The sequence below is a fragment of the Limulus polyphemus genome, unplaced genomic scaffold, assembly GCF_000517525.1.
Source record: "Limulus polyphemus unplaced genomic scaffold, Limulus_polyphemus-2.1.2 Scaffold12, whole genome shotgun sequence".
NCBI lineage: Eukaryota > Metazoa > Arthropoda > Merostomata > Xiphosura > Limulidae > Limulus > Limulus polyphemus.
Window position 1 is genome coordinate 565,501 of NW_013665622.1, and position 9,957 is coordinate 575,457.

The following is a 9,957-nucleotide window of genomic DNA, read 5'->3' on the forward strand; positions in this document are numbered from 1 at the left end:
TTTTGGTAGCCCATTGTTTCACGATGTCCTCTCTGAACAAGCTACTCCAGGCTGTTGTAAATTCTTTTTTGTCTTGGTGTCGCTGCTGGCGGCTACCCCTCAATGTCCCTAAGGCACGAGCTATTCTTTTTGGTCCAACACGTCGTAAGTTTCGCCCTTGCTGTGACCCGTCTCTATTTGATGTCCGGGTCGACAATGTCCCGATCCCTCTTTACGACTCCGTGACCTATCTAGGCATTGTCTTTGATAGGCATCTTACTTGGAAGCCATACCTATCTACCCTTTCTGCTAAGGTTACTCGACGTCTTCATCTCCTCTGTTCTCTCACCGGTACCTTCTGGGGCCTGAACCCTCCACTTCTGCTATACACATACAAGACATTTATCAGACCCTGCTTAACCTATGGACATACAGCCTGGATATCTGCTTCTCTGACCTTCTACTCTCGTCTCCAGGTTTTGGAGCGCCATGTCCTCCGGCTCGCCTCAGGCGTCAAACTCCCAAGTCCCACTTCCGACCTTTATCGCAGTATCAACTTTCCTCACATTCTGTTACACCTTCGACAGCTTCTCACTCGCTATGTAAATAAATGTTTTCGTGACCACAATCTCATCTTCTCCGATGTTCTCGCCATCACTGTACCCACTCCGAGAAGCATTTTGGCACCAGCTGATCACCTACTGAACCTCTATGTTATGTCTCTCCCAGTTGACAATCCCGACCACGTCGAGATGCCGATGTCCCCTCTTCCCCCATTTATCTATCTTGATTCATAATACTCGCAATACCCGTTGCCAGTTCCCACACTATCTCCATTATGTGATATAGACTGATCAGTGTTCACCCATATTTCTCAGGATTGTCTCCTCCATCTGCAAATATCGCGTTTTTCCCATTTTCCACCTCCCGTGCTGACTTGCACGCTTACCCTTCTATTATTCATTTTCACCATTTTTCTTTTTTCGTCGCTCGGCTGACGAGAGGGCGTAACCCCCTACCGGTCTCCCCGGGATCGGAATAAAATAACGCATATGTTGTTGTTGGGTGGCTTTACGCAGGTGCAAGCACTTGCAGGGACTTTGCGACTGAACATGAATTTTTGAATATAGATTTTTTTTTTCAAGTTTGCCACTTTGCCTTTTTTGTTCCATACTGTTTATGATAGTAACCATTTCTATTGCAATAAGAATTATGTTTAATACTATACTAGCCAAATTCAATACAGTACCAACATTTGTCCATTGACAGAGAACTGGTGCGTGATCAGTTACCACATTTGTTGTATTCTCTGCTTCAGTGGATTCTACTTGCAGTGATTTAAATGTTGATTATATCCTTAAATATTTACCAAATATATAACTTTTTCACAAAGCGCCATTACACGCTAAACGCTGCCAGTAGAAGTTCAGCTGTTCTGAGTAGGAAAACCACTTGGAAACCATGTTTGTTGTGTTTTTGATTTATCATAATTTGTATTTATCCTTTAGAGACATATTGAATTAAATTACATGTTACTTAAAATTTACTTTATCAAACACACATATTGGGCAGAGGTTGACAGGTTAGTTTAACTATAGAATCGCGCTAATTTCGAAAACGCGTGTGAAAAGGTCGCCGAACTTACCTAAGGCTGCTCCTGACACGAGATACCAAAAACCTTTTATTAGTGAATTCTCAGAGTTGAGCGCCCTCTAGGATAAGCAATTTATATATATAATTTAATATAACACTTTATCATACACTTTTTTGCCAGGAAAGCATCTAAATTCACATTGGACAACAAAGCCCAAAGGAAAGTTTTAAACATTACCTCTCATCAATCCATCTAGATCGATCATCATATTTATGAGATATCACCGAATTCATATTGAAACACCATAAAATTGGGCTTGTAAGCAATAAATCTGTGAAATTTTATTTGTTATTGCTTTTTTTTACATGATGAACACATTTTCATAAAACTTATATTTTACAGACTTTCCAAAAACTGGATACGAAACTAATTAGCTGTAATGGTATCAGTTTCTGGAGTAATAAATAACAAACATCACAGACCAAAAAAGCTCTATTTCAACGTGCATTTTAAATGTAAATAGCTATTTATTTGTAAATACAAAACTTGAAATTGATTGTTTACCGGTATCTTCGCAGAAGAAGAATATGTATGTAAATTTTAAGAAAACTTGTTAAATCATTCCAACTACTAATGAGATTAAAGACACCAACATTCGCGGGCAAATCTAGCATGTCTCCGCCATGCAATCCCACCACGGCCAATTTTGACGCCAGAAAAATTGTCTATATCACTGCTTGCGACTTTCAAGAAGGTATCTACGTACCAAAGCTCATGTAAGTTGGTTGACATACACATGAATAGTTCATGAAAATCCTAAATTGTGCTTTCTTCGCTGAAAAATTGAGCAAAAGATAAAAATTCCAAAATTGTTTATATCTCAGTTTGGAGCTGCAAATAGTATGTTTGTACTAGATCCCACGTAAATTTCTCGAAATATGGCTAAGTAATTGACCAAAACCCCTGAAATTATGAGTTTATTTATCCTTTTGATGCCCCTAAAATGATCAAAAATGGGCATATCCCATATTTTTGTATGTATACGTATGGGACTTATAAAAAGTATCTTTGTACCAATCCCATGGAAATTGGTTGAAATACGGCGTAATAATTGTCAAAAAACCCTAATAGTTACTAAAAATCGGGAAGTCCACCATTTTGTTTATTAATGTGTAGGACCTGTAGAAAAGTAAATTTGTACCAACTTCCATGCAAAGTGATCAAAATATGGCCGAGTAATTGACTAAAACTCCCAAAATTATGTTTTTGTTTGAGCTCTGACTTCCGTAAAAAGACTCAAAATCGGCAAATCAACATTTTGGTGTGTCAATGTGTTGGGCGGATGAAAATTTATATTTGAGCCAATTTTCATCTCGATTGTTGTAAGTATGAACGCACAGAAGTCGAAAATATACATTTTTGGGTTGCTTGACCTTTGACCCCAAAAAATCCTTAAAGAGGCTCAAGTCACAAAAATTAAAAAGATTCCTGGGCGCATTGGAGATAAATATTACAAGTTATGAGGTCGGATACAACGATAATTACCATATTTAAATATAGTCATTTTACTCCAGGGCTGGGACCAAGTATAAGTGCCTTGTGCACGTGCGAAGTGTCAGTCTCAAAGTAAGGTTTTGAGTTTAAAACATACATTATGTACCAACTACTTGCAGAAACATTTAGACATGATTTATCATAATAAATTCATTGATGGAAAAATTCGAACAGCGCATATTCATCTGATTAAGAGAAATTGCCCAGAAGATATCAAATGATACTGTTATAATGCGTTGCTGATCATTTATAAAATGAAGTGATGGCACAATTCCAAGGAATTAAAAAGAAAGTTTTTCAGCTGATGATCATAAGCTCAATGACGTAAGAAATATCCTTAAACTGAATATGAGCATGAACGAGTAACACGTTATGAGTTTCGTAGAATCACACACCACACTTAGTATAAACAACTTTGAATCTTTTTCAAAACAAAAACTGCCTTTTGAAACTTGAAGAACAAAGACATGGCACTTCAGCAACAAAGAAACTTTTGGTTTATATGGGTGTTATGAATTTAAATCACAATTCCAAACAATATATTTATTAAAAACGGTCTAAGTGGTTGTTGATAATTCATCAAATAGTAGGTGGCGTAACGAGCTCTTTATCCACGTTAGTTTTCCTGAAGATGACGTTTCCGAGAGCAAATCTTCATCAGTTTGAAACTGCTGCAGGTGGATGAAACCCTTTCAAATCACAACCTATAATGAAATATTTGTAACTAAAGGGCGCACAAGGCAGTGGCCACTGAAAATGAAGAATACACGTGACACGCAGTTTTCGCAAAAATTCAAACTTTATTCAAATTTTCAACTAAGCAGAACATTTGTTGGCATTATTGCATTGTGAACCGAATTAATCAAACATTTAGCACAATTCCAATAAACTGTTTCAAATGAAGTTCATTTGAGTTGCATACTATACTTAATGCAGTTTTCACCCTTTGAGTCTTTTTTGGGTGGCATGAAACTTTTCTCTCACGTGTAGTCAGTCACTTTAATAGTTCTTTTAGTTCTTAAAAATGATTTTTAAAGAATAGATAGACATGGGATAATTATTTTTATTGTTTTCGTCAGAAATAGATCATACCTCACTTGGCAATTGGTAAGTAACATTTTCAAGAAAACTTCCCAAAATTGTTATTTTTATTTATAGGAAAGGCAAAGTTTAGAAATATTTGATGGTAATTGATTTATTCATTGAAATTATTTGGTATAATGACATCAATGTCTGTCATCTGTTATAGGTCAAACTAAAAACTAATATTGATACTCAGACAAAACTAACTGGTGAATTTGTCCTGAAGAAATATTTGTTTGTTTGTTCCGAATACCTGTACTCGCGCAAACCTATACCAAGGCTGTCTGCGCATGCCAATTTTGAACTTAGACTAGAAGGAAGGCATCACCCATTACCAGCTTTTGGAATAGTGAGGCTTGACTGTCATCCTTATAATGCATCCACAGTCAAAGTGGGGACACAATTTTGTGGCAACGAAACGCAATCTATGACCCATTGGGTTCACAATCTGGTACTCTAATTATTAAGTCATGCCTAGCTTAGAAATTTCTTAAACAATATAATATTTATTTTTTTGTACGGAAGGTCGTGCCCCTCCCCCCCATTTATATTATTCAAATATATATAGTGCAAGAAATTATATAATATGACTAAAAACAGTTAATTTTACTGATAATTTGAAAGTTCGAAAGTTATTTTACATTCTCAAAAATATATAAAACTAAATTAATCTCGTCCTATTCATCTTTTTCTGTCTCTCCCCCTCTCCGTACGAAGTTGTGCGTCACCGATGTTTCCTTGGTAACGTCTTACGTTTCCAGAAATCAATATCACGTTTTTGAAATAGAATCATTCAATTGTTATTATGGCGTTTCATATTATTTAATAATTAAGTTCTGTTCAAAACAAGCAACCTTCATTGATCAACAATAAATATATATCCGTGTAATGAACGTTGCTATTTAAATATAATATTCAAGCTATGCAATTGTTAATTTTTTCTTAACCAAAACGTGAATTTCAGTGAAGAAAAGATGATGTAGAGGCCTAATCTATTGCTTAATTCGCTACTACCTCTGAAACAGACTAGTTTCGCAGAATTCACAGCTTATAAGATATTAGTTATAATGATTAGAATGTATTGTTTCATAAATTGGGTACACATAGCAACAGTTTATGTAATTTCAACAATACTCCTTTCTAAGTTGGCGAAGCATCATTGTAATCAATCATAATAGTCATAAGACATTAGTAGCCTATTATATTATTTACCATAACATTCTTTATTCAGTCTCTTAGGGTTTTTCAAGAAGAAGAAGAGTGTATAATAGTATTTCAACCATACTATGTATTTATAATATAATAAACCTAATACTAATGTCTTAGGACAATTATAATTAAATATAATCCTGTTTCACCAGCTTAGAAAAGTCGTTCACACCATAAAAACTATTGTTGTAACAAATGGCCTATATATAAATGGTGTCTCAACCACTGCTGTGTTTGTTGTGTCCCGGCCGGCCTGATGAGCTATGTATTGAGCAAAACGCGTCGTACGCGATGGCTATGGCGAAGATAGTGTGGTTGAAATACTATTACATACGCTTGCTTTTCTTGAAAACCTATAGGGACCGAATAAAGCAAATAGTGTTAAAAATATAATAGGCTTAATACCAATGTCTTGTGAGAGATTATCTTATAATTTCTATAGTAATTTCCGTTACTGGGTCTCGCACAGTTGTAATTAAAGAAGAATGTGTTAATTTTATTATTTCTGTAAGTTTTCATAGTAATTTATAAGTTTTAATTTTCAGTTATTAGCCTATATTGAATTTTTTTTATAAAATTGCAGTATGATATATCTTACTTTATCTATATTGGTTGCTAAAAGTTGATTCAAATTACGTTACAATGATGTCAATATCCTTATAAGATAAAGCTTCACATTTAGATAAACGAACTCCTTAGATCAGTGAGTTCGTTTTCTCTTTCTATCCATTCAGATGCTGCACATTCCCATCTTGCCTGCTACTTTTCCTGGCCGAAGAGAGGGCGTACCCCTCTGGTGGACCCCCAGTCCCTTGGCTGGAGTGAAATGACGAAAAAAACGTTTCTTGTATTGGCCTAATTGACAGTTCGATATAACTAAATATCCACGTTTGCATGTAAGTTACGCATGCAGAACAAATAATATTTATTTGTACTAATAATAATATATAACTTGGAATTCTAGAGCTACAGTAATTCATCCCCAAAACGCGTTTCTTAAACATATATAGTTTGTATTCTACAAGCAAAACAGTATGTAGATTTTAACCATGACTTTTAAACAGTAGCAATATATATTATTTCATGATAATCTACATTATTCACATGGTAATAATTCGTATCTTTCAATTAACAAATAATACTCTGCACTCTTTCTACACAGATCATATGCTGTTGAAATAACGATAATCCGATATTTTCAAAGAAGGATACACCGGTGGCTCAGTGATCTTATAACGCTAAAAATTGGGGTTCGATACTCTTGGTGTGTACAGTACAGTTTTGAACTTAAACACAAACAAAGAACCAAATAAAATAGTAATATTGTTTATCATTTAGAATATGGTAATCAGTATGATACAAACAATAATAATCTGTACTCTATCTAATTATAGACTTAAAATAGCGATGATTCGTTATTTTCAAATTGTGATTGGCCTATCACTCAAACGATAATAGTCCGAACTTTCTACAGAGGTGTCTCCTTGTGGATCAGCGTTAAGCCTCAAGCCTTATATATCTATCTACCTATATAATAGCCAAATGTCTGTCTGTCTGTTACGTTCTGTATCTCCTGAAAGGTTAATCGTAGAAAAAAGTTATATATTACTATGCGTATTTTCAAGCGTATATTACAGGAAAATTATTCATTTTTTGCCATTCCTAAAATTTCATATCGATATCAACATCAATCCGTCAGTCTTCATATGTGCTGAACTGTCAATCTGAGAAAAACTTATTACGAACAATATGTTTCTTCTGTGAGGGGATTTCACGAAAAAAAACAACAATAAAAAAAACCGGGACTTCCTTCATTGACTGATTGAAAGAAAAAATATATTTTGAACGAAAAAAAAAACAACACAAAGAGAGGAACGTGTCTGAGTATATATATATATGTTGTTGTTTGGTTTATATACATATACAAGTAAAGAAACAACTTTTCAAAAAAGAAATTAAATATAGGGATGGCTAATATCAGTTCTTCAAAAACAATGCAAACAAGATAGTAGGGATGGCGTTTTATCATCCCTACATAATAGCACAGGCACCAGACAAAAATAGGATAAATTAAACTCAATTGTGATTCAATAGTTATATATATTGCTATCGCTACTATCTTGTTTACATTGTTTTTGAAGGATTGATATTAGCCATTTATACATTTACTTCTCTCTTTTTTGAACAGTTTTTCTTTACTTGTTTTTTTAATGCAGTGTTTCAATAGACATAAGAAGGTTATACTTATAACCAAGTTCTGAATACAATGAGGTTCCAACTGCAATATTTATTATTTGATATTTCTTTGTAATTCCTGTTTCATCCTGTAATTAAGCATTTTAAAGAACACCAAATTTCTATGAAAAAGCTAACTTTAAGGGGTAATTATAGCACCGTTTACACTAGAATTACGATTAAAAAATTAATACTAGTTAATAAAACTTATAAAAGCGGATACTCCGTTTTAAACTATATCACTTCAGTGAATGTGGTTGCATGGTTTTATTGTACCTTGTCGAATACGTTGATCTGAATTGAAGTGAACATCTCCCCTCTGACACGTCTCAGAGAAATGACAACGGCAGCTGTCTTTTCTTGCGCTCAAGTAAAATGACAAGGAAAGGGGGCTTCTAGCGGAAAAAAATCCCAATGGCTACTTACCGCAGCTGAGCGCTCTATTGAGCCAAATATTTGTGCCATTAATGCATTGTATTCAGTCTCCTTTGCTTACAAACAAACGCAATGCAATTTTTGTTATTGATATAACACATGGAATGACACAAGACGATTGTAAATGGCCTAATAGACAATCATATTGTATATACACTCTGATCTAAGAGACTGGGTGGACTGTACATTATATATTTGTTCATCACTATTTTTAGGAAAATTGCCGTTTAATTGTTTCAACGGTCATTAGCTAGTAACGCTAGAAATTGAGGCTCGATTCCCACATTAAACATAGCGCAGTTTTGCGCTAAAGTAAATAAAACAAACGAATAAATTCTACAAAGGTAATATATCTATAATTGAAAATATGATAACAAAGGGTGGGCGTATGGTAACGGTTAGTGTACCCAGACTGAGAAACTAAAAGTTCATGTTTCGCGTCCCGTTGCTACAAAAACACGTACTGTAATTTATATTTATAGGTGAGTTATAATAGTAACAGCCAAATCCCAATCTGCGATTAGATAAAAATAGCTCAAGAGTTGGTGGTGGATGAGGTTGACTAGTTGCCTTACCTCTAGTTTTCAGTTCCAAATTAGGGACGGCTATGCACAGATAGCCCCCGTGTAGCTTTGATCGAATATTCTAAGAATAAAACTGCCTAACACATAATTATAACTCAAATTAATCTCTAATAGTCTGACCTAGAAAATGACAGGATTTGTTAGAGCAATATCAACCAGTGTTCAAACTGTGGTTGGCTTAAATTTTTCCAACACTGACTACCTTTGTCTTTCAGTCAGTTATAATCTAGCTGGATCTTTCAAATAAAGATAACCCGTGAAACTTTTGAAAGAATAGAAAACTTTTATCCTCAAGTTAAATGCCTGTAGTCTTCTGGGCTGAGCGTGGCCTAAAACTTAGCGTGCCGGAACATGAATCCGAGAGTCACTGAACTTCCCCATTTGTTGCAAAAATCAAATCCCACTGTTCGATTAGAGTAGTCCAACGTTCGTCGCTGGGTGCTGTTGACTAACTGCCTTCTTTCTATACAAACCTTGAGTAACTTTGCACGAACAAACTGTGGTGTTTTTTTTTTTGAAATCTTTCCTGTTTACATTAATTTTTGTCTCTGAAACAGCGTGTCAAGAAAGAATGCATAGATAACACATTTCTACATTTCTCAAATCCATAACATAGAACACTGATTCCCCAACATGTGGTACGCGTGCCCCTGGATGTCCGTTAATAGACTTAAATGAACATTTAAAAGAAAATAAACCCACGCCCCAAAACTGGAGGGGGTAGTCTTGGTGAGTCACCAACGTATTCCACTGTATTCAGCACTCAACGTGCGCGTATTGTTGACTCATCCATGAATTAATTGTTTCGATTTTTGTATTGATTAAAACATTCTTAAGTTTTTAGTTTTAGAAAAAATTTTATACGTAAGAGGTAAGCCTCTGGCTCAGAGGTCTGACGGGGGGAGGGGAGTCACATAAAAATTCGGCAACTATTGATAAAGAGTACAGCTATATAAACTGAATTGATTACTTTCAAACCAGATTGGCAATGATATCCGTCAGTACACGAATTATAAGAAATTCAAACTTGTTTACTTTATGACAGGGCCGGCGCCATGAGGGGGTCTTGCACGTTCAACTTAAATCCTGTTTTTCCAATTTCAAACTCGAAATTGTTATAAAATATCTGTGACAAATACAAGCCCGGCATGGCTAGGTGGTTAGGGTGCTCGACTCGCAATTTGCGGGTCGCGGGTTCGGATCCCCGTCACACCAAACATGTTCACCCTTTCAGCCGTGGGGGCGTTATAATGTGATGGTCAATCCCACTGTTCGTTGGTAAAA

The 9,957-nt window shown here is 35.2% G+C and overlaps 1 protein-coding gene across 11 annotated transcripts in view; it reads left to right on the top strand.

Annotated features, from left to right (window-relative positions):
* Positions 1-9,957, top strand: part of LOC106478902 (sodium channel protein para-like) — a 182,248-nt gene that overhangs the window by 31,792 nt on the left and 140,499 nt on the right. For 9 of the 11 annotated variants that reach the window (XR_002610019.1, XR_002610020.1, XM_022382610.1 and 6 more), the window contains exon 2: positions 6,154-6,315. The exons of the other annotated variants lie outside the window; for them this stretch is intronic. The gene's annotated coding sequence lies outside the window, so the exon portion shown is untranslated. The remainder of the gene's footprint in view (positions 1-6,153; positions 6,316-9,957) is intronic. 11 annotated transcript variants of the gene reach the window in all.